Source organism: Rhinopithecus roxellana, chromosome 12, assembly GCF_007565055.1.
Source record: "Rhinopithecus roxellana isolate Shanxi Qingling chromosome 12, ASM756505v1, whole genome shotgun sequence".
Lineage (NCBI taxonomy): Eukaryota > Metazoa > Chordata > Mammalia > Primates > Cercopithecidae > Rhinopithecus > Rhinopithecus roxellana.
Window position 1 is genome coordinate 41,161,111 of NC_044560.1, and position 24,035 is coordinate 41,185,145.

General features: G+C 40.4%; 1 pseudogene; it reads left to right on the top strand.

The window, feature by feature from the left end:
- The first annotated feature begins 1,656 nt into the window (after positions 1–1,656).
- LOC104657324 lies at positions 1,657–22,309 on the top strand (annotated as a pseudogene).
- Positions 22,310–24,035: the final 1,726 nt, after the last annotated feature.

Consider the following 24,035-nt stretch of genomic DNA (forward strand, 5'->3'; position numbering starts at 1 on the left):
TTCATGCCCAGGATATTCTAGTTTGTTGTGTAACTTAATTTTTCTATAACTTATAATGCTCATTTCTGAAATAGTCTTCAGAATATGCTATTATCTCATTTTATTTCATTCATATATCTATGTATATATTTTATATATTACATAAAATACATGTGCATATAATCTCATTTGCATTATTTTATCTTTAAGGTGAAACGGTGTCACCCCTCATAATCCAGCTTCTGCTACTTTTCACTCATCTGATAGGTGTTGAGTCCCCACTATAAGCTAGACACTCTGCTAGACATCTGGGACACCAAGATGTAAGGACATGGTTTCTATACTCAAGGAACTCATGAAACTCATTCTAATTTATGTTTAAGGCACAGATAAGATTGATACTAAGTCTGTGGAATAGTTCAAGTTTAATTTGTGGAATATATCCAAGTGTTCCCCTTCTCCATCTTGCATAGAAACCCTACTGTAATATGGCAACAGTCTATAAAATACCTATGTTTAGCATGCTACAATAAGAGATGCCCAATAGCCTAAGGATGAATTCTAGTTAGTTTCTGCTTAAGAAATTCCCCAAAGTCCTGGAACACAAGATGTTGAAGGGGTTCCAGAAACTAACAGAGAGATCATCTTTATAACTATTGAAAAGTTCTGTTACTTTAATTATGCTATCCAAAGCCTTGAAAAACAGACCCTATATTCAAATCCTGGCTTCTTCAGCTACTATCTGTATCATGTCACTGTGTTATACAACCCTTCCTGAACCTCAATATCCTTATTTGTAAAGTGAAGATAATAATGTCTTTTATTAGTTCGCTTATGTATTCATTCATCCAGAAAACATATTCTTAAATGCCTACTGCATCCCAGGCATTGAGCTAGGCACTAGATAAACAATGTTCAACAAGATAACCATTGTTCCTATACTCCTAAGCCTAATAGCCTGGTGAGAGACAGAAGCTGTAAATGAACTGGGTGCTATGATGAAGAATAAAGTGAGGCAATCTGCTTTCAGGTGGGTAAGCAGAGAAGGCCTCTCTGTGGATATGATATTAGGCTGATATCTAAAGAATGCAAAAGACAAGCCTTGTAAATGGCAAGTGAGAAAAGTGTTTCAAGTAGAGGAAATTGTTTGTGCACAGGTCCTGAGCTAGTAAAGGAAGAGGTTGAGAAAGTAAAATTAGCCTAGTAGATTGAAAAATGAAAAGCGGAGGGGTGGGGCAGGGCGGGGGGGGCATTATGCTAAAAAATGGACATTGTCTACCCTAAAACCCAGTAATTTCACTCATGGCATATAACCTAGAGAAATTCTTACATATGCCTACTAGGAGACATACATAAAATACTCCTAATAGCACTATTCTTTGTTCATGATAACACAAAATTAAAATAATCCAAACATGGACAAAATAAAGGATAAGTAAGTTTTGGTATATTTGCACAATGGAAGATTATACAGCAGTGAAATGAATGAATTGTAGTTAGACCAACGAAGATGAATCTTATAAGTAATACTTTGAGATGAATACTGAGTGATTGTGGCCATGTTGTTGACCTCAAGCAGCAATTGACTTCTCCACATGGAACCCTGGAGTTGGAGACACAGAATCTCCCTTCCCACTCCTGTTTTTGGCTTTGTGAGAAAACTTCCCATCAAACACAATGGCTAGCAATGTAACCAACAAGTGAGATCCTCACTCCATGAACCCCAGAGTATTCGTTGGGAATCTCAACACGCTTGTGGTCAGGAATTCTGATGTGGAAGCAATCTTTTCAAAGTATGGCAAAATTGTGGGTGGCTCTGTTCATAAGGGCTTTGCCTCCATTCACTATGTTCATGAGAGAAATACCCAGGCTGCTGTGGTAGGAGGGAATGCAGAATGATTGCCAGCCAAGTTTTAGATACTAATCTGGCTGCAGAGCTGAAAGTGAACTGAGGAAAAGCTGGCATGAGATGATCTGCAGCGGAGATGTACGGCTCCTCTTTTGACTTGGTCTGTGACTTTCAAAGGGATTATTATGACAGGATGCACAGTGATCCAGCACATGCTTCTCCTCCTCCTAGTGCTTGGGCTGTAGTGCCCTCAAAATGCCAGCGTGTATCAGGAAACACCTCACAAAGGGGCAAAAGTGGTTTCAATTCTAAGAGTGGGCAGTGGGGATCTTCCAAATTGAAAGGAGATGACCTTCAGGCTATAAGAAGGAATTGACCCAGATAAAACAAAAAGTGGATTCTCTACTGGAAAATCTGCAGAAATTTGAAAAGGAGGAGAGTCAACAAGGAGTAGAGTTGAAGAATGTGAAGTCAGATGACGGGCAGAGCAGCAGCTCCATGAAGTAAGATGAGACTAACGTGAAGAAGGAGTCTGAGGGGCTGCAGATGACTCTGCTGAGGAGAAGGACCTGCTGAATGACGATGATACTGAATGTGGGGGTGACCACTGCAGATAATCAAGGATGATGAAAAAGAGGCTGAGAAAGGGGAGGATGACAGAGACAGCGCCAATGGCGGAAATGACTTTTTTTTTTTTTTTTTTTTTGAGGCAGAGTCTTGCTCTGTCACCCAGGTTGGAGTGCAGTGGTGCAATGTCGGCTCACTGCAAACTCCTCCTCCCAGGTTCAGGCAATTCTGTTGCCTCAGCCTCCCAAGTAGCTGGGATTACAGACGTGTGCCACCATGCCTAGCTAATTTTTGTATTTTGTTTTTTAGTAGAGATGGGTTTTTGCCATGTTGGCCAGGCTGGTCTCGAACTCCTGACCTCAGGTGATCTACCCACCTGGGCCTCCCAAAGTGCTGAATTACAGGTGTGAGCCACCACACCTGTCTGAAAACGACTCTTAAGCACATGATGGGGTTTAGAAATCCTATCCCATTATCTCTTTACCTAGGCGGCTGTTTAAGATCAAATTCCTCACCTGATCCTCTCCCTTAGTATCTTCAGCACATGCTCACTGTTCTCCCCATCCTTGTCCTTCCCATGTTCATTAATTCATATTGCTCTGAGCCTAGTCTCATTATCACTTCCTTTGAGGCTCCTAGTAGTTTTGTTAAGTCTTACCCTGTAATTTTTGCTTTTAATTTTGATACCTCTTTATGACTGATTGATAAAAAGGATGTATGGTTTTTATCAACTGTCTCCAAAATAATCTCTTGTTATGCAGGAGTACAGTTCTTTTCATTCATACATGAGTTCAGTGGTTGCTTCCCTTCCCTTCCCTAGTTGCAAAGGCAATCTCATTTAGTTCAGTAGCACTGGAGGGCGGCTTTGAGTTAGAAGTATGTGGGTTATATCCCACATAAGTGTGCTGTGTGGGGCAGTGCAGCACAAATGTAGCAGTGTATTTTTGTGAATGAGAGTTGGCATGTCAAATGCATCCTCTAAAAAAAAAATCAGTCTTAAGATTGTTTTATAAAGTTGATATTGTGGGTTATTTTTGTGAACAGCCTGATGTTTGAGACATTTTCCCTACAAAATGAACAAGCCCTCATTAAAGGAGAAATTTGTAGAAAAATAAATAAATACTACTTTGAATGGAGAAAAATTATCAAAAAACAACCCCAACTTACAGTATTATTTACTGTGCATTTAAAATAATCTTCAAATACCCCAAATTTTAAAATATTATAAAAGTATTTTTAAAAAGCAAAAGAACTGAAACTCCTGCTTCTAGCCAACATGTTAGAACAGAGAGCAAATTTACTCTTCTGCCTTAACAACTTGATGACTAGAAAAATACATGAAACAATGTTTTTTTGGAAACTGGACAATAAGCAGAGCAGGACTATAGTGTGTAAGTGAAGGAAAACAAACCAGGTGAGCTCTGTAATTGCACCAGCTTACCCCTTGAAGGGAGTTAAACCCCAAACAAAATCCAGTGGTAATGAAGAAAGCAGATTGGTGTTAGGGGAGAACAAGGCAGCCACAATTTACAGAGCAGAGTACTGTAGAGGAAGGAACTATACAGGAGAGCTCCAGGGATCTGCAGAGTGATCTACTTAACTCACTTATACCTGAGGTTGCAATTTTTTGAATTTGAAAAATCAGACCTTGACGATGACATTGAGCAGTAGGATATAAATAACTCCCACATGCTTAGCGTTCCAATAATGGAACACTAGGCATAAATGGGAGTGAGAGAGAATAACCTGAGGTCAGGGAAAGATCTACCAGAAGGGAGTAGGCAGAACAATTCCTGGACCTCATATAGCACTGGGAAATGTTCTTGCTTCCACAAGTCAGAGTGAACAGGTCTCATGATATATGGCGCATCAGTAGGAAACTAAGAAGTAAAACATCTTAATAGTCAGCGTAAAACCTTACTAGAGGCTGCTGTGGACCCAAAACCACAAAGCTTAAAAGCAAGCTTAAAAGGATCCAACTGTTATCCAAATAACTGCATACCAGAAAAAAAGAAGTACAACATTAAAAGAATGTAAGAAAATCTAGCCACCAGCAACATAAATTCACAAGGCCCAGTATCTGAGAAAAAAATAAATAACCATGAGGTATGCAAAGAAGCAGGAAAATAATATCCCAAAACATAGAAAAAAACCAATCCATAGAAACTGATGCAAAAATGATATCAATGATGAAACTAGTGCGTAAGAATATTAAAACAATTCCATATGTTCAAAAGGTAGAAGAAAACATAGCCATAATGAGAAGAGAATTTGAAAATGTGAAAAAGACCCAAATGGAACATCTAAATATTATTCAAAGTAAGAAATTCACTGGATGAGATTTGTGACTTTGAATTTAAAGCACATCTCAAGTAAAAACCAAATATTGAATCTTGCTTTTTTATCCAGTCTGACAATATCAGACTTTTGATTAGAATATTTAGTAAATATTCACAGTAAATATAACCATCAAGTGCTAGAAAAGTTAGGCCATTTTGCTATGTTTTTCTATTCACCTCATCTTTTTGTTCTTGTTGCTCCTGTGTTCCTCCTTTACTCTTTTTTGTGCTAAAAATTTATTTATTTAATTTTCGATTCTGGGGTACACGTGCAGAACATGCAGGTTTGTTACACAGGTAAACATGTGCCATGGTGGTGTGCTGCACCTATTAACCCGTCACCTAAGTATTAAGCCCAGCATGCATTAGCTATTTTTCCTAATGCTCTCCCTCCCCACACTGCACCTCCCAACAGGCTCAGTGTGTGTTGTTCCCCTCTCTGTGTGCACATGTATGTTCATTGCAGCACTATTCACAATAACAAAGACATGGAATCAACCCAAATGCCAGTCAATGATAGACTGGATAGAGAAAATATAGTACATATACAACATGGAATACTATGCAGCCATGAAAAGGATTGAGATCATGTCCTTTGCAGGGACATGGATGGAGCTGGAAGCCATTATCCTCAGCAAACTCACCCAGCAACAGAAAACTAAATACCATGTGTTCTCACTTATAGTGGGAGCTGAATAATGAAAAATTTATTCTTTTATTCTATTTTAATTCCTCTTCTGACTTGATAGCTATATTTATTCGCTTTATTTTTTAGTAATTCCTCTAAAAATACCATATGAGACTGGGTGTGGTGGCATGCACCTGTAATCCTAGCTACTTGGAAGGTTGAGATGGGAGGATTGTTTAAGCCCAGAAATTTGGGGCTGTAGTGTGCTATGTTGATCAGGTGTCTGTACTAAGCTTGGCATCAATATGGGAACTTCCTAGAAGGAGGGAACCACCAGGTTATCTACGGAGGGATGAATCAGCCCAAGTTGAAAATAGAGCAAGTCAAAGGTCTGATGCTGATTAGCAGCAGGATTGTGCCTGTAAATAGCCATTGCACTCCAGCCTGGGCAACATAGCGATAGCTCATATGTAATAAAAATAAAAAGATAGGCTGGGCACGGTGGCTTATGCCTGTAATCCCAGCACTTTGGGAGGCTGAGGCGGGCGGATCATGAAGTCACGAGATCGAGACCATCCTGGCCAACATGGTGAACCCTGTCTCTACTAAAATACAAAATATTAGCCAGGCATGGTGGCATGCACCTGTAGTCCTGGCTACTAGGGAGGCTGAGGCAGGGGAATTGCTTAAACCTGGGAGGTGGAGGTTGCAGTGAGCCAAGATCACACCATTGCACTCCAGCCTGGTGACAGAGCAAGACTCCATCTCAAAAAAAAAAAAAGATACAATATGCATCTTTAACTTATACCAGTCTAACAATAAATAATGATAAAATACAGAAACTTATTGCCAGTATAGTTATAGCAGCATTTCTGTCTTTTGTGTTATTATTGTCATACATATTACATCTATACATGTTGTGAACCTTCGAGTACAGTGTTATAAAGTTTGCTTTAAAGACTCATGTCTTTCAAATAAATTAAGAGAATAAAAAGAGAAAATATATAAATCAGTAAAATCTTTTATATCTGTGCAAATATGTACCAATTCCAGTGCTTTATACTTCCTCTTGAGTCTCTGAGTTGCCATCTGGTGTCATTTTCTTTTAGCCTAATGCATTTCTTTTAGCATTTCTTTTTTTTTTTTTTTTTTTTTTTTGAGACGGAGTCTTGCTCTGTCGCCCAGGCTGGAGTGCAGTGGCCGGATCTCAGCTCACTGCAAGCTCCGCCTCCCGGGTTTAGGCCATTCTCCTGCCTCAGCCTCCGGAGTAGCAGGGACTACAGGAGCCCGCCACCTCGCCCGGCTAGTTTTTTGTATTTTTAGTAGAGAAGGGGTTTCACCGTGTTATGCAGGATGGTCTCGATCTCCTGACCTCATGATCCACCCGTCTCCACCTCCCAAAGTGCTGGGATTACAGGCTTGAGCCACCACGCCCGGCCTCTTTTAGCATTTCTTGTAGGTACAGATATGCTAGCAATAAGTTTCCTTCATTTTTGTTTATTTGAAATTGTCTTTATTTTGTCTTCAATCCTCAAGAATAATCTGGATATAGAATTCTTGGTTGACAGTTGTGGTTTTTTTTGTTGTTTTTTTTTTTTTTTTGCACCTGAATATGTCGTTCCAATGTTTTCTAGCTTCCACTGTTTTCAAGAAGAAGTCAACCATTAATTGTATTATGTTCAGCCTTTATTCATTCAAATACATTTTTTTGCTTCTTTTGCTTTCCTCTCCTTCTGGGATTTCAGTTTCATGTAGGATAGACTGTTTCAAGTGATCTCATACAGGTGTCTGAGATCCTGTTCATTTTTCTTCCATCTTTTCTATATTCTTCAGATGTGTAATTTCTGTGAATCTATCTTTAAGCTCACTTTCTTCTGACAGATCAAATCTTCTGTTGAGCTCATCTAAAAAATTTCATTTCAATAGAGTACTTTTCAGCTCTAGCATTTCCATTAGAATCTTTTTTTAAACAAATTTGTTTCTCTTGTGAGATTTCCTATTTGTTCACTCATCATTAGCATATTTTCCCTTAATTATTTGAACACATGCATTTTTTAATTCCTAAGACATATTTATAACAGCTGCTTTGAAATATTTTTTGCTAGCTGCAACATCAAAGGACATTTGGAATCAGTTTTGTTTTTTTTTTGGGTGGGGGATGTGGGTGCAGTGTGGGGGATAGAATCTCACGCTGCTGCCCAGGCTGGAGTGCAGTGGCATAATCAAGCTCACTCTAACATCAAACTCTTGCACTGAAGAGATTCTCCCACCTCAGTCTCCTGAGTAGATAGAACTACTAGAACATGTACCACCGTGCCCAAATATATATATATTTGGTAGAGATGAGGTCTCACTCTGTTGCCCAGGGTGTTTATGAACTCCTGGCCTTAAGGAGTCCCCCTACATCAGCCTTCTAAAGCCCTGGGATTACAAGTTTGAGCCACTGTACCCAGCCTGGAATTAGTTTTTACTGACTGGTTTTCATATCTTGAGTAGGGGTCATACTTTTCTATTTCTCTATATTGGGGATGGAGGTTAAAAGTAGAATTGTAAATAACATGTTCAGTAATTTTGGATTCTTTTTATTCTTCTTAAGCAAATACTTTGGGTGGAGGCTATGCTAAGACACCTCAAGCCAGTAAGACTTTCACTTTCCGCCATCTGAGTATATCAATTGAAGAGCACTTTTTAAAAATTTTTATTATTTATTATTATTTTTTATTTTTTATTTTTTTGAGATGGAATTTTGCTCTTGTTGCCCAGGCTAGAGTGCGATGGCTCACAGCAATCTCCGCCTCCCGGGTTCAAGCAATTCTCCTGCCTTAGCTGCCCGAGTAGCTGGGATTACAGGCATGCACCATCACGTCTGGTTAATTTTGTCTTTTTAGTAGAGATGGGGTTTCTCCATGTTGGTCAGGCTGGTCTCGAACTCCTGACCTCAGGTGATCTCCCCGCCTTGGCCTCCCAAAGTGTGGGATTACAGGCACGAGCCACTGCGCCTGGACAAGGAGCACATTTAAAGGTACGGCAGATTCTCAAGTCTCTTCAGACTTTTAATTTTAACTGGGCTCTTTAGGATGCACACATAGCTTAGCATTTATCCAGAGATATGTGGAGATTTTATGATATCAGCCTTTCTATGGCTCTCTCAGGTCTGTTAACAAAATTCTTCCATATTAGGTGTTCTGCCACCCTTCTCAAAACAAGACAACCACCTCCAGCCATTAAAACTGTAGGTTCCTGCTATTCAACATGGATATTTGCATAGGAATGCCTCCTGTGCCGTGTCCAGAACAACGGAGACCACAAACTCAGTCTTCTTATTTGGTGTGGTGAAATTTTCATGAGTGAAACTTCTAAAATTGTTACTTGACTTTGGTCATTTACCAGTGCTCCAAAATGGTTGTTGTTAATAATTTTGTCCAGTTTTATACTTGTTTGCTGTGGAAAGAAACTTCTCTACCTCTTCTCCATGCCACTATTATAGAAAGTAGAGTCTCCAAGCAGAATTTCTTTCTTTTTTTTTTTTTTTTTTTTTGTGGAAATTGACAAGCTTATTCAGATGGAAATGCAAAGGACCTAAAATAGTCAAATAATTTTGAAAAGGTAAAACAAACTTACTCTACATGACTCCAAGACTTACTCTACAAATGGTATGGTATTGTCATAAAGAAACACATAAAGATTAACTGAAAAGAATAGAGATACAGAAATGGGCCCGCTCATATATGGTCAATTGATTTTCGACATAAGTGCCAAGGTATTTCAATGGGGAAATAATAGTCTTTTCAATAAATGGTGTGAAAGCAATAGGCTCTTAATTTATCCCCTACACAAAAATTCGCTTGAAATGCATCATAGACCTAAATATAAGAGCTAAAACTATTAAACTTACAGGAAAAACAATTTAGCAGATTATTGCAATAACTTTGAAATAGGCAAAGATTTTTAAGATGGGATACAAAAAGTCATAAAAGAAAAAATTGGTAACACTTAAAAATATTTAAAAATAGTATTTTAAAATTTTAAAACATTTGTTCTTTGAAAGACATTGTTAAGAAAATGGAAAGGCAAACCACAGACTGGGAGAAAACTTTGCAAAACAAATATTTGATAAAATACTTGTATCTAGAATATATAAAGAACTCTTACAACTTAATAACAAGAAGACAAAAATCTAATTTTAAAAATGAGCAAAAGATATGAAAAGACACTTTATCAAAGAAAATATATGGATGACAAACACATAAAAAGATGTTCGACATTATTAGTTAGTAGAGTAATGCAAATTAAAACCACAATGAGATATCACTATATACTAACTAAGATGGCTAAAGTTTAAAAAAAAAAAAAAAAGAAGAAAACTGATCATACTAAATGTTGATGAGTGAGGAGCACCCCGAACTCTCATACACTGCTGGTGGAGATGTAAAAATGGTGCAACCACTTTGGAAAAAGCTTGATAATTTCTTATAAAGTGAAACATACACTTTCCAAACAACCCAGCAATCCCATCCCTGGGTATTTACCCAAGAGACATGAAAACATATGTTCACATAAAGACCTGTACTTGAATAGTCAAAGCAGCATTAGTCGTGATAACCTAAAACTGCAAACAACCCAAATGTCTCTCAACTGCAAATGGATAAACACATTGCAGTGTATCCATATAGTGTAATAGTATTCAGCACAAGGAATGAACTATTACTACATACAATAGCATAGATGAATCTCAAAAGCATTATGCTAACTGAAGGAGGTCAAACACAAAAGACTACATACTATATGATTCTGTTTATATAAAATCCTAAAAAAGGTAAGACACTAGTTGCAGAAATTAGTGTTTGCTAGTGGTCAAGGATACGGATAAAAATTGACTTGCGGAGGGCGCGGTGGCTCACTCCTGTAATCCCAGCACTTTGGGAGGCCAAGGCAAGCGGATAACAAGGTCAGGAGATCGAGACCATCCTGGCTAACACGGTGAAACCCAGTCTCTACTAAAACTACAAAAAATTAGCCGGGCGTGGTGGTGGGTGCCTGTAGTCCCAGCTGCGTGGTGGCGGGTGCCTGTAGTCCTGGCTACTTTGTAGGCTGAGGCAGGAGAATGGTGTGAACCCAGGAGGCGGAGCTTGCAGTGAGCCAAGATCATGCCACTGCACTCCAGCCTGGGTGACAGAGCGAGACTCCATCTCAAAAAAAAAAAAAAAAAAGAAAGAAAGAAAAAAGAAAATTGACCTGCAAAGAAGCAAGAGAAAATTTTTTGGGATGAAAGAAATGTTCTGGATTATGACTATGGTGGTGATTACATGATGGCATATATCTAGCAAAATTCATTGCATCGTATTTTTTTAGAAATGGGGTCTCACTATGTTGCCCCAGATGACTTCAAACACCTCAGCCTCCCAAGTAGCTGGGACTATAGACATCTGCCACCATGCCCAGCATGTACTTTTAAATTATGTGAATTTACTGCATATAAGTTATTTGATAGCAAATCTGATTAAGAAAAAAATCAAGGGAGTGATAAAAAAAACACAAAATTTAGGATAGTGGTTACCTTTGGAGGGGATGTAGAGAGATGGAATCTGAGGGATGCCTGTAAGAACCTTGAATATTGGTGATGGTTATGTAGTTTTTCTGTGTGTTCAATTAAAAAGTAAAATAATAGGGAGAAATGAGCAAATGGGGAGAAGAAATATGGACACATGTAGACAACCTTAGAAAATCAAGGTAGCAGCTAAGAAAGAATGTGATGCTAAGGCTTTGTTGGTTTTTAAATATAGGAGGTGCTAGACCATGTTATGCCAATAAGAATGACTTACTAGACAGACAGGGAGAGAGATAGAGAGAGAAAGAGAGGGGGGGGGGGGGGAGAGAGAGAATAATGATGGAAGAAAAAGGGAACCAAAAAGGAGCAAAGTCCCTAGGAGAAGAGAGGATGGCTTCTAGAACAAATGAAGGGATCAGCCTTTGCTGGTGGGAGGGTCCCTTTCTGCATGGTAACAAGCGGGAAGAAGGAGAAAATGGACCCAGATGCAGTTAAACTTAGGAACTCAGTGGTGGGAACATGAAGCAATTTTCTTCTAAAGATTTTAATTTTCTCAATAAAGTATAGTTGAAGCCATCAGTAGAAGTGGGGAGGAGTAGGAGGTTTGAGGAAAGTGTTTGAAATGACCATCAGGAGAGTACAGTGAGGATCCCATCATAGAATGCATGCTTAGTGCCAGGTAAATAACACCCCTTCCTTCCACCTAGTGTGCCCACTTCAGCTAAACTCAATGCCTCTGTTGATTGAGGGTTATTTACTCCTGTGGCTGTGGTCTGGAGTGGAGAAGTGCTCTGTCAGTAGGTAATGAGTAAGAGTCAGCAGAGGAGGCAGCTGTCTTCCTGGCAGTCTCCTTACCCTGGATCGGTCATCGAAAACATTGCTGGAGATCTGTTTAGAGCATTTTGCAATTCAAGAAGGGTAAGAAAGGACTTCACCCTTCTTGCAGGAGACCTGCAAGTTTTGCTGGCTAATTTAATATTTCTAGGTAGGCTATCGCTAAGCAGTGTTTTCTCGGGTAGTTTTTGTTTTGGGCATATATGTACATGGTGCTATTTGATGTGTACTGAATTGATCAATTGATTGGTCATTTTATTGTGCTTCCACTCTCTGTGATATCCTGTACTATAACATATGTTATACATATGTGTGTATACATACTATAATATATAATATACTATAATAGTATTTCCTACATAGATAGAACTTGTGCTTTACCTTTCTGCCTGCCTGCCACTGAGATACTTAATAAATGTGGCATGAACTAATCAATCAATGAAAATGTATTTATCAAATAGTTATTGTGGTGCTTGAGAGACAGGCTCAAGTAGCAAGAAGTGCAGACAGGCCCTGCCATCAACAATCTGGTTGTTAAGACATACATATAATAAAGAGACAGTGTGGTGTAGTATCAATGTACAGAATTTGGAGTTAAATTTGAAGTTTGTAGAAACTAACTAGATTCATGACCTTGAGCGAATTGCTTTACTTTCTGTGCCTCGGTTTTCTTGTTTTTTATTTTTATTTTTATTTATTCATTTTTTAAAAAATAGAGATGAGGTCTCATTATGTTGCCCAGGCTGGTCTCAAATGCCTGAGCTCAAGTGATCCTCCTGCCTTGGCCTCCCAAAGTGCTAGCATTACAGATATGAGCCACCACACCTGGCCGGTTTTCTTTTTTTAAAAAAAGTAGGGACTTAGATCATGGTAAGACATGAATGAGATAATACAGGTAAAATGACTAGCATAGTAACCAACCGTAGTTAAAGCTTAACAAAATTAACGCTGTCACATGGAGATATCTTGTTAATTAAGTGCTCCATTCGAGATGCAGACAGTCATTTTGTCACCTATCAAATAGAAACCATTGTAGTACATATTATCTGTATTATTTCATTTGGTCATCATAATACCCCTGTGAGATGGGAGGGTTTTTATGCCTATTTTACAGATGAGGAAACTAAAATGCACATAGGTTAATCGATTTGCTCAAGGTCAGACAACTAGTAAATGGTAGAATTAAGGAATCCAAACCCAGGCAATCTTTTAACTAGATGTTAGTAATTGTAGTGGTATTAATAGTACTATTGGTGGCTGTTGTAGGAGTGAGAATAATGAGACAGCACTTTGGTAGGGGTAGGATCTGAATTTGGCTTTTAAATATAGCAAGATTTCTGCAGGCAGAGAGAGAGATGACATTTCCCCAAAACAGAGACCAATTGTGAGCAAAATCTCAGAGTCTGGGCAGGTGCAGGCTTGCTCACAGAATTAGGCCTTTTTGAACCCTGCAGAGGGTCTGTCTTATAGGGAAATAGCATAAGATGGGGCCCAAAAGAATGAGTGAGGGTCTGATGTGGCAAGAAGTAAATACTAGAATAAGACATTTGCTTTGATCTGGGGTTCCAGCCTGGAACTCAGGACGTAGGCTGAGCTAGAAATGAAGATTTGGGATTTGTGTGTACAGAGGTGGTAAAAATGTCCTATCTTACATCCTTACAGAGCTTTAGCATTTGCCTGATGCTTTCCCATCTGACGTTTTGCTGATCCTCACAATAGCTTTATCACTGGGATGGACAGGTCACTCCTATTACGTGAGTTATGTGTGAAATGCCTGCTTCAGAGTGGGGACTTCATTGAGGTCACTTCCTTTTTCATGGACAAGACAATGAGAGTCAAAGATGTTAAGTAACTTGCCCAAGTTCACAGAACTTCTAAACACTGGAGCTAGGACTTGAAAGCAACTCCGCTGCTCTCAGCTGATTCAGTTTTCCACACTTTCCATGGTAAGCCCAGTAATTATTTCTAATACTGAAATGTATTCAACAAACAATTCAGTTGAGCTCCTACTGTATGTCTCACATAGTATCAGGCTATAAGGATGCAAAGATAAATATGTTTACTTTTTTTTTTTTCATACAGAGTCTCACTCTGTCGCTCAGGCTTGAGCACAGTGGTGCGATCTTGGCTCACTGCAACTTCCACCTCCTGGGTTCAAGCGATTCTCCTGCCTCAACCTCACAAGTAGCTGGGATTACAGGCATGCGCCACCACACCCCACAGATTTTTGTATTTTTAGTAGAGATGGGGTTTCACCATGTTGGCCAGGCCGATCTCAAACTCCTGCCTGACCCCAAGTGATCACCTCGTCTCAGCCTCCCAAAGTGCTGGGATTACAAGCATGAGCCAGCGTGCCTGACCTCCTTTTTTTTTCATTTTTTAAATTTTTATTTATTTATTTATTTATTTATTTATTTATTTATTTAGAGACAGGGTCTGCTCTGTCACCCAGGCTGAAGTGCAGCGGTGTAAATATTGCTCACCAAATCCTCAAACTCCTGAGTTCAAGGGATCTCCCCACCTCAGCCTCCCCAGTAGTTGGGACTACAGGTGCAGGCCACCACAACTTACTTGTTTACATATTTTACAAATATGCTCACAAATCATTGGGGAAAGTGGGGTTTATATTTTTCAAAACCCAGAATTTGGCAAGTGCAGAGATGGTAGTGGGCACACAAGTGTTATGGAATGGGTGGGTGAGGGGAGGATGGCTTCACAGAGAAAGCAAAGATTGAAGTGAGCCACGTATGCAAAGTACGCTCTTACTCATGGTCTGAATCTCACACTTAACTCTCCCAGGATATCAAGTGTTAGTAGATACGCTGGAACTAATGAGCCTCCCACAGGAGAAGTGCAACAGAGAAGCAGGGCAAGTGGACACATGTGGCAGCCTGGGAGTACACCCCCAGATCTCCTTAGAGAGAACCAGAATGGGAGGAGTGTAGTAGTTGACAGCCTGTAGCTGCTGCCCTTTTGGGGTTCAACTGCAGCATTCCTACTGAGGTGACACTCTCCAAGGCTGCTCCCAGCCAACGTCAGAGCATGGCAAAGGTACTAGAGCCAGGTCATTCCTGCTCAACATGGGAGTCCTCTGACAAGCACTCTGCTCAGGAGCTCAGCAGCCTGGCCCACACTTTCTCAGAGGTGCACAGCAACCTGGCACTCTTCCTAGCCAGTCCTCCTTTCCTCTCTCCTACAGGTGGCATTCCAGGTGCGCCACCAAGCCTGGCTAATAATTTTAGAGATGAGTTCTTACTATGTTGCTCAGATGGGTCTCGAACTCCTGGCTTCAAGGGATCCTCCCGCTGTGTGAGGCTCTCCCCACCTCCTCCTGATCCTCCTTCAACCGACACAGTAGTGTTAGAGAGGGAGAGAAACCCAGAGTAAAACTATTGGGAAATACCTTTGTTTCACAAGTGAGGAAAAGAGGAGAATGCCGCACATCATGGAGGAAGGGGAAATCAGTGGAAGCCCTGTGGCCGAGACTTCGAGCACATTTCAGGAGGGCAATTCACAGTTGGATTCTGAAGAGAAAATAAGGGTAATGAGAATACCCACAGCTACATGCCAGGAAGACAATCAGGGCTAAACATTTGAAAAAGCATAAATAAAGTTATGATTGAATGAAGGAACAGAGATGGAGAACTTATTAGGGTGTTTAAAGCCAGCAGCTGCAACAGAAAACCCTAAACTCTCAGGTGGTTTAACCTAATAAAAGTTTGTTTTTCACTCACAGCAAGATCAGTTCTGGTCATGAGACCCTTTTCTAACTCAAGGCTTGTCCTTATAAAGCAAGAGTTTGCATTGATGCCAAAGAAGGGGAGGAGAGGACAGGGGATGGGGGATTTTTAAGGGTCTGACCTAGCAGTGGCCTGCATCCCTTCTCCTCACACGTCATTGGTCAAAATCTAGGCACATAACCTCAATCTAAGAGGGAGGGTGGAGAAAATATCTGTGCCTGCGTGCCCAGGAAAGAGGAAAATAACACAAGAGTGGGCAAACCCATAGCATTATCTCTGCCACGTGGAATATGCCACCACAGTGTTTTGCAATTAGGAACGCATTATAAACCCACATAAAGGTTAATATATACATGGGGATGGGGTGGAGCATTTAAACCAGTCAAATATTTTAACAGACAGATTGCAAGATTGCAAGGAGTGAGGGAAAACAGGAGGGATTGCCAGGAAGTGGAGGTAACAATGCTGCCTCCAGGAATCCTTAGGTGTTGTCCACCCACCAGCCTCTGATCCCAGGGTGAGAACTCCTCTCTCATCACTCATCTTGCCAACTGTATGCAAAGTGTTTGCTCTCTTCCCTAGGCTGTGAACTCTTCAACAAGGGGATGCTGTGTGCTTCGTGTCTGTACCCCCAACCCCCAGCACAGGGCGTGGCATAGAGTCACTGTCAATTGGATGAATAGAAAACATTCACCACTCTGGAGATTATGATTTAAGGGATCTGGAGTGGAGAACAGGCATCCATACCTAAAAGAAACTTATTTACTTACTTAAAATTGTAAAATACATACAACATAAAATTTACCATTCTAGCTTTTTTTTTTTTTTTTTGAGGTGGTCTGGCTCTGTTATCCAGGCTGGAGTACAGTGGCATGATCATGGCTCACTGCAGCCTCAACCTCCTGGGCTCAAGCAATCATACTGCCTCAGTTCCCCAAGCTGGGACCACAGGCGTGTGCCCCCACACATGGCTAGTTTTTAATTTTAACTATTTTTAAGTGTGGAGTTCTTAAGTACACTCACATTATGCAAACATCACCGCTATCCTCCACAGAACATTTTTTATGTTGCAAAACTGAAACTGTACCCATTAAACAATAACTCCCCATTCTCCCCTCCCCAACAACCCTTGGCAACCACCATTCTACTTTCAGCTTCTGAATTGGACTACTCTAGCTACCTGCCATAAGTGGCATCATACAGTATTTGTACTTTTGTGACTAGTTTATTTCCCTTAACATAACATCCTCAGATTCATCGATGTTGTACTATGTGTCAGAATTTCCTGTCCTTTTAAGGCTGAATAATATTCATGGTATGGGCGTACCATATTTTGTTGGTCCATTCATTGTGGACACTGGGGTTGCTTCCATCTTTTGGCTATTGTGAATAATGCTCTTGTGAACACAGACGGACAAATATTTCCCCAAGATCCTCTTTTCAATCCTTTTTGGATTTCAATACTTTTTAAAGGCTCTTCAGGTGATCTAAAACACAGCTAAAGCGGAAAACCTCTCTTTTGTGTCTAGGAGAAGAGAGTCAAGGGGATGATGAGGGATTTGGGGGACTATGCGACAGTGCAAGGCTTGGAGGAGGCAGGCATGAGGAAGAGAGGGGAGAAACAGAGGACTATGAAGAGGAGAAAAGGTCAGATTATGTAATACCTGAAGCTGAGATGATGTCATCTGCTGACCAGAGCAGGGGTAAGAGAAAGAGAAGATTGACACCTTTTGCTGAAAGGGATTCAACTGGGAGATAATGGGAGGAGAGGTGATCAAAGTTTAAAGACAAGTAAAGGACCCAGGGGCATTTGTGTGCTGGAGGAGAGGGGGTGGAAATAGAAGGAACTCCTTTTTATTAAAATCCAGCTCACTTGAGAGCAGACACTTAAAAAAGTTTATGGCAAGTGGGCTTAGAAATGGGCAAAAAATCATTAGCAGGCCCTGGGCTGTTCAGGCCTCATAGTGGACATGTGATAGGCCAGGGCTCAGGGCCCCACGACAAGGGAAAAAGGGATCATGGAAATGATCCAGGTTTGGAAATGGGCCAGAGGATGTGGCAGAAGGTTAAGGGAGGAGAGGGAGGCTAAGTGCCAAATGAGTGCTGAGTATTGCATACCTAAACAAACCCATGCCCTCATAGAAATTTCCTGGTAAAAACAAGGAGAGTCACTGTCACCTACATAGATAACATTAAGTGTTCCATCAAATCAATCAAATTGCCTCCCCTGAGCCTGCCCTTGCCATGAGCCTCTCTATCCCTGGATGGACTGTCTTCCTAGCCACTGGCCACTTTCCTTATAGATCAAGATCTTCCTTGCTGCATTCAGAAACCAGAATTCTCCCTTTGTCCTGCCACATTGTTCCCTTACACTGCAGCCAGCAGCCCAATCCAGGGCCACCAGTAACAGATGTCTAACACCTCAGGGAGTCCCCTCAATGAGTCAGTGGGGTGACTTTGCACTTCTAGAAGTCCTTGCCCTCCCTCCTGCACTATGGCAGCTGTGGACTGAAGTGACAGTCCCCAGTGATCTCATTTTGAGCTCATCTTTATTTTTTTTTTAAATAAAACAAGGTTTTTAAAACACTTGTCCTGAAAAATCCATTCCCATCGTCCTCTCTTCCTCTTAGATGACCCAATATGTCTTATCGATCTGGAACTTTCTTTATCTGGTATCTAATGGCTCACATGAAGCTTTGTTCCTATTTCCCCATGATGCTCCTTTTATCCCCAAGCCTTTTTTGGCATTGTTCCATCTCTTTTCATTGCTTTGTGGGTCTCAGCTTTACCCTGTATAATTGCTCAGACTACCTCCTGCCTGCTCTGAGAAATCTGTCAGTTGCTGCCTGCTGCTTGCGGTCTGTTATCTTTTACTTGCTTCACTGGGCTTTTGGCTGCCCTCTGGACATTGCTGCTGTTCTAGGACTAGATACAGATCTGTTTATTTTTCTAAGTAGCCTCTTACACTAGCATTTTGCTGTCCACATTTTATTGCCTTTATCTCTCTCTCTGTTTTCTCCTCCTTGCAGGCATGTTAGAGGCTCTCCAGCAGGCAAGCAGCCTAGGGAAACCACCATCCTACTGGCATCCTTGACGTGTCCAAACTGACAGTGTCCTTCAGTTGCAAATGTGCAGGCAGCCAGGCAAGGGGCCAGCTGACTCTGGAGCAGCCCAGTCCTCAGAGGATATGGAGGGAATTAACTTTGTTTAATAAATAAAATAGCCAGACAAACTTAACTACAAAAGATGTGAGCCTGGGAAAAGAAGATGTATGAGGAAGCATTCTCTCGTTCTTCCCTTTGTGCGTGCAGAGGAAACACTTCTGTGTGCCATGTGGCTTCTGATTGATAATGGAGAGTGAGGCCCTTCCAAAGCTCTTCTTGGAACTGCCTGGGATGTTTTTTGCTGCATTTCTAGTTGGCTTCTACTTTGTTCCAGCTTCTGCAGAGCTGCTGACCTTTGATCCCTTCTGTTTGCCTCTAGAAACTGGCGTAGGCCCTTGGCTTCCCATGTTTGTACGTCAGCATGCCCTGGGGACTTAGGCTGCTGCAATTCTTGGCTGCCACACTCTAGCTTTGGTTCCATTTTGAACTAACCAACTATAGGCACTGTGGTCAGGCCTTCCCTCTCTGTCCAGGCCTTCAGAGACTATCACATTTGGGAAGTGGAGAGGATAGTAGAACAGAGTTCCAAGGAATATTTGAAGTACATTTGTCCCTAGGTGGCAGAAATGTAAGAAGGGAGAATTTTCAAGGAAGGAGGGGAAAGATATTTAGAATGAGTTCTTTGCAATCTGAGTAAAATAAATATAGGGGAAAAAAACTAGAGCATCAATAAAGTGGTTAAGAATACCATGAATCCAAAATTGGTAATTTAATCCAAAATTTTAAAAAGGGATAAACATTGGATCAAATATTGAAGTAGAACCTAAGAATCTATGCAATGTAATAATTGTAACCTAGACCATCAATTTGCAACTGGCTTAAGTGCTATTTAAGGTAAATACCGGCCGGGCGCGGTGGCTCAAGCCTGTAATCCCAGCACTTTGGGAGGCCGAGACGGGTGGATCACGAGGTCAGGAGATCGAGACCAACCTAGCTAACATGGCGAAACTCCGTCTCTACTAAAAAATACAAAAAACTAGCCGGGTGAGTTGGCGGGCGCCTGTAGTCCCAGCTACTTGGGAGGCTGAGGCAGGAGAATGGCGTAAACCCGGGAGGCGGAGCTTGCAGTGAGCTGAGATCCGGCCATTACACTCCAACCCAGGCGACAGAGCGAGACTCCGTCTCAAAAAAAAAAAAAAAAAAAAAAAAAAAGGTAAATACCGCTCCATGATCAAGAGAGTGAGGATGTCTGTCTTTACTCTTTCATTCTTTCACTGACTTCTTTTATAGATATTTTTGAACAGCAGCCCAGTACTGGATGGTGCTAGATGCCATGGAAGATACAAAGAAGAACACATGGGGTCTGCCCTCAACATGGTTAGACACATAAAAAGTCAAGTTAGGATAAAGAAATGAAGAGTGTTTCCAGATAGTATATGATTATCAATTAAGTAAGTACTATGGGTCCGCAGAGGGAGTACCCTTGCAGGCTGGAGGGATCACAGAGGGTTTATGGAAGAAATGGGCCTCAAAGCGACCTGGGTAAGTCAATAAAACTGTAAAGGAAGACAAATTCTCATGCTTAGTGATGACTTACTGAATTCTCATTATGTACAACAAACTTTAGAAAAGCTGTGTCCAGTAGTCTTAGGCTAACGGCCCCATGGGCCTAAGATTGCAGCTGCAACTCCTCACAGAGCTGCATTTCAAACATAAAGAAAGGGGCAAGGACCAAACATGTTCTCCTTGTGAACTCTCTCCACTTAGGGAGAAAGTCTTTGTCAAAAGATTTACCCTGAAATCTCACTGGCCAGAACTAACTCATATGCCTACCCCTAGGCGATTACTGGCAAAGTTTAATTCAATCGTGATTCTTCCCTGGGCTGGATAGACTGTGCACAGTTTTGATGAGATCAAGGGATCCCCATTTGCTAACTGAATAAAAGCAGACTTCTGTTTGGCAGAGAAGAAAGTGAGGATGGTGGATGAGTAGACAGTGAACGGTGTTTGCCACATTTACCATTAATGACCCCTGCCCATGTGGCTTCTCCACTGGCTGTAGCCAGCCCTTGACCTTGGCCTTCATTTACAACTTGGAATTTTTCCCCTATTGAAAATTATTGCTCCTGCACAATGGATCTGACACATGCCAGGAAGGCAACTCAAAATTTCATCAGTAAATTCTTATTCAGAGAAAATCCCTTGGTCACGTCACATAAGATTGATGAATTGGCATACCTTTATGTGTTAAGTTTTTAAAATGTTTTAAGCTAGGTACCATTTTTATGACTCCTTTGAACTAAACTGGCTAAAAATTAACCTACAGACCTCTGGTCTCAAGATAAGAATAGGTAAGTCTTTAGACACATCCAGATAAGTTTTAGATAAAAAAGGCTTCTTATATTGTAGTCACTAGATTTTTTTGGTCTTAATTCCCCATTGGATTGAAATCTAGAGGGCAGGGTTCAATGGGCTATAGAACTGAGTGATCCAGTATAGTAACCACTAGCCACATATGGCTACTGAGTACTTGAAATGTGGTTAATGAGATGGAGGAAATGAATTTTTCATTGTATTTTAGTTTTAATTTTAAGTCTGATTTTGTTATTGAAAAACTTTTAAGCATGCTTGGAATAATTCATGTATGGGAATCTCCTTTCTCAATTGTAAGCTGTGTGAAACCTAAAAGAGCTTGACTATTTCCGATGAAAATGTAGTATTTGAGTTGAGAGCTGTCATAAGTATAAAACATATACTGCATTTTAAAGATGTAGTGTGGTAAAAACTATATAAATAAATCTCTTAAATAATTTCTTATATTGACTATATCATGAAATGACAATATTTCAAATATACTGGGTTAAAGAAAATATACTATTTAAATTAATTTTACCTATTTCTTTTTACTGTGTTTCAAGGTGGCTATTAGAAAATTCTAAATTACATGTGTGGCTTTTGTTATATTTCAGCACTGCTGGAGTATATACTGAGCACTCAAACGTTTGTTGAATGAACTCTTTGGTGACTTGACCAAGGTCACTCAAAAAGACTCAAGACTGAGTCCCAGGTTCCCTTTCTCTCCATGTCATCTTCCTTTCCACCATTCCTTGTGGCTTTCTGTATCCCATATTGTGCTTCCTGGTCACATTCTTATACTCACCTGCAGGACAGAAACTCTCCTCATGGAGTGAGTTTTACAAACTCTGAGGAGAGGGAGAAACATCTGTGTTAAGGGTGTGTAAAGGCCGCAGCTTATAGAAAATGGAACTCCCTTTGATAGAGAGAAGTAAGTGATTTAGGATGCCAAATCTCAGATGACTCTTTTGTTTTATATTTTGCCATTGCTGGGTGTCTTTTCTGAGATCGCCAGTCAGCTCATTGAATGTTCTTGTTCTGCAAGTTCTCGTTTCATAAAAAGGATGGTTTTACACTTCTGGACAGATTTCTTGCTATCCCCAGGGCTCTAGTGACACAGAGCAGACAAGAGAAACATAGGCTGTCTGAGCACAATGGGAGGAAAGCCGAGAACCAGTGGCCACCCACGCTGCTCACCAGAGAAACCCAGCAGTCCCCTGGCTCAGAGAGCAGTTGCTTTGTTAGACCCTACACCAAAAGATTTGCTCTAAACCCGCTGAGACCATTCCCCCAGATTGCAATAATTACAGAACTGCGCTTTGCACTGCTCTTCATAAAACATGCACGAAACCAGCTGGGCCTGTGAATCATCCACTGAAGTGAAAGCACTGCAATTTCACATTTCCAATTTTTGGTCCTCATGTTCAAGCTGAAAGTGCCTTTATTTTTGCAGGATTTCATTCAATGACATTCATTCACCAAATATGTATTGGATACCTGCTATGTGTCAGGCAATATGATATGCCAAGAAAAACAATACATGCTGATTTATTGGTCTATACTATATAACAATTACTTATGTAGCTGACCTATAAATAAGTTATATGTTTATTTATCTGAACTATCATAGACAAAAAGAGGCACAGATAATTTTTAAGAGCATAACCCAAAGATGCGTGTTTACATAAGTATACTCACCATTCTGGTTCAAAAACGAGATCTCTCTAGACCAATTTTTTGTCTCTGGCAGTGACACCAAAACACTTGGTGTGATTCTAGGAATCCTCTCTAAGGAAATAATCAGGGATTATGGTTAAAGGTGTATGTATATTGATTTCATTGCAGTGTTATTTAAGAGAGAAAAGAAAACTCTCTAAGTAAGAGTGGTTTAGTAAAATTTGGGCCTGACCTTATGATAGCAAATCATTACAAATCATGTTTTAAAGAATATTTAGTAATGTCAGAAAATATTTCCCTTATATGCAGAGATTTAAAAGTCAGGATACAAAAATACACATTACATGTGTTTTTCAGTTTGGAAAAAATATCTATACACATATGCAGAGAAAAGATTAGAAGGATATATACCAAAATATTAGCAATTTACCTCTGGGGATGAGGTTATATATCGCTTTATTTTCCTATTTATATTCTATAGTTTTAAAATGTTTAATTGTTCACTACTTCTGAAATATGGAAAAACAAACTTTTAATTTTTATTCATTTTATTTATTATTATTATTTTAGTGAGGGAGTCTTGCCATGTTGCCCAGGTTGAACTTGAACTCCCAGTGTCAAGCTATCCTCCTGCCTTGGCATCCCAAAATGCTGGGATTACAGGCATGAGCCACTGAGCCCAGCCATAACAAACTTTTAAAAGAAAATTGGTGCAGAGTCATTATTTTCCTCTGTGGAATTAGTTTGAATTTTTTAAAAATACCTAGCCTCCCTCACTCCTCATTTCTATAGTTTCTTAAATAACTGATTCTGGATTTATCACACTTGACTTTATCTAAAACTTTTGAACCAATTTGTAACTGTCTATGACACATTGTGTGGACAATTAAATCCATAAACTTACTTCCTGTATCACCTGGGGTAATACCATTGACTTTTCTGGGTTATTGAGAAGCCTGGATGAAGCGAAGAATGTGTGAAGTCTAGTTCAGTGCCTAGGCCGTGATGAGCCTGTGATGAGCCCTCACTACTGTTTTCTACCTGACTTTCTTCTCTTCACAACTCTCTGCCTTGTCTAGCATGTGTTTTATATGTAATTAAAAATCTAGGCCGGGTGCGGTGGCTGACACCTGTAATCCCAGCACTTTTTACAAGGCCGAGGTGGGTGGATCACCTGAGGTCAGGAGTTTGTGACCAGCCTGGCCAACACGGTGAAACCCCTTTCTACTAAAAATACAAAAAAATTAGCCAGGCGTGGTGACAGACACCTGTAATCCCAGCTACTTAGGAGGTTGAGGCAGGAGAATCACTTGAACCCAGGAGGTGGAGGTTGCAGTGAGCCAAGATCGCGCCACTGCACTCCAGCCCAGGCAACAAGAGTGAAACTCTGTCTCAAAAAAAAAAAAAAAAAAAAA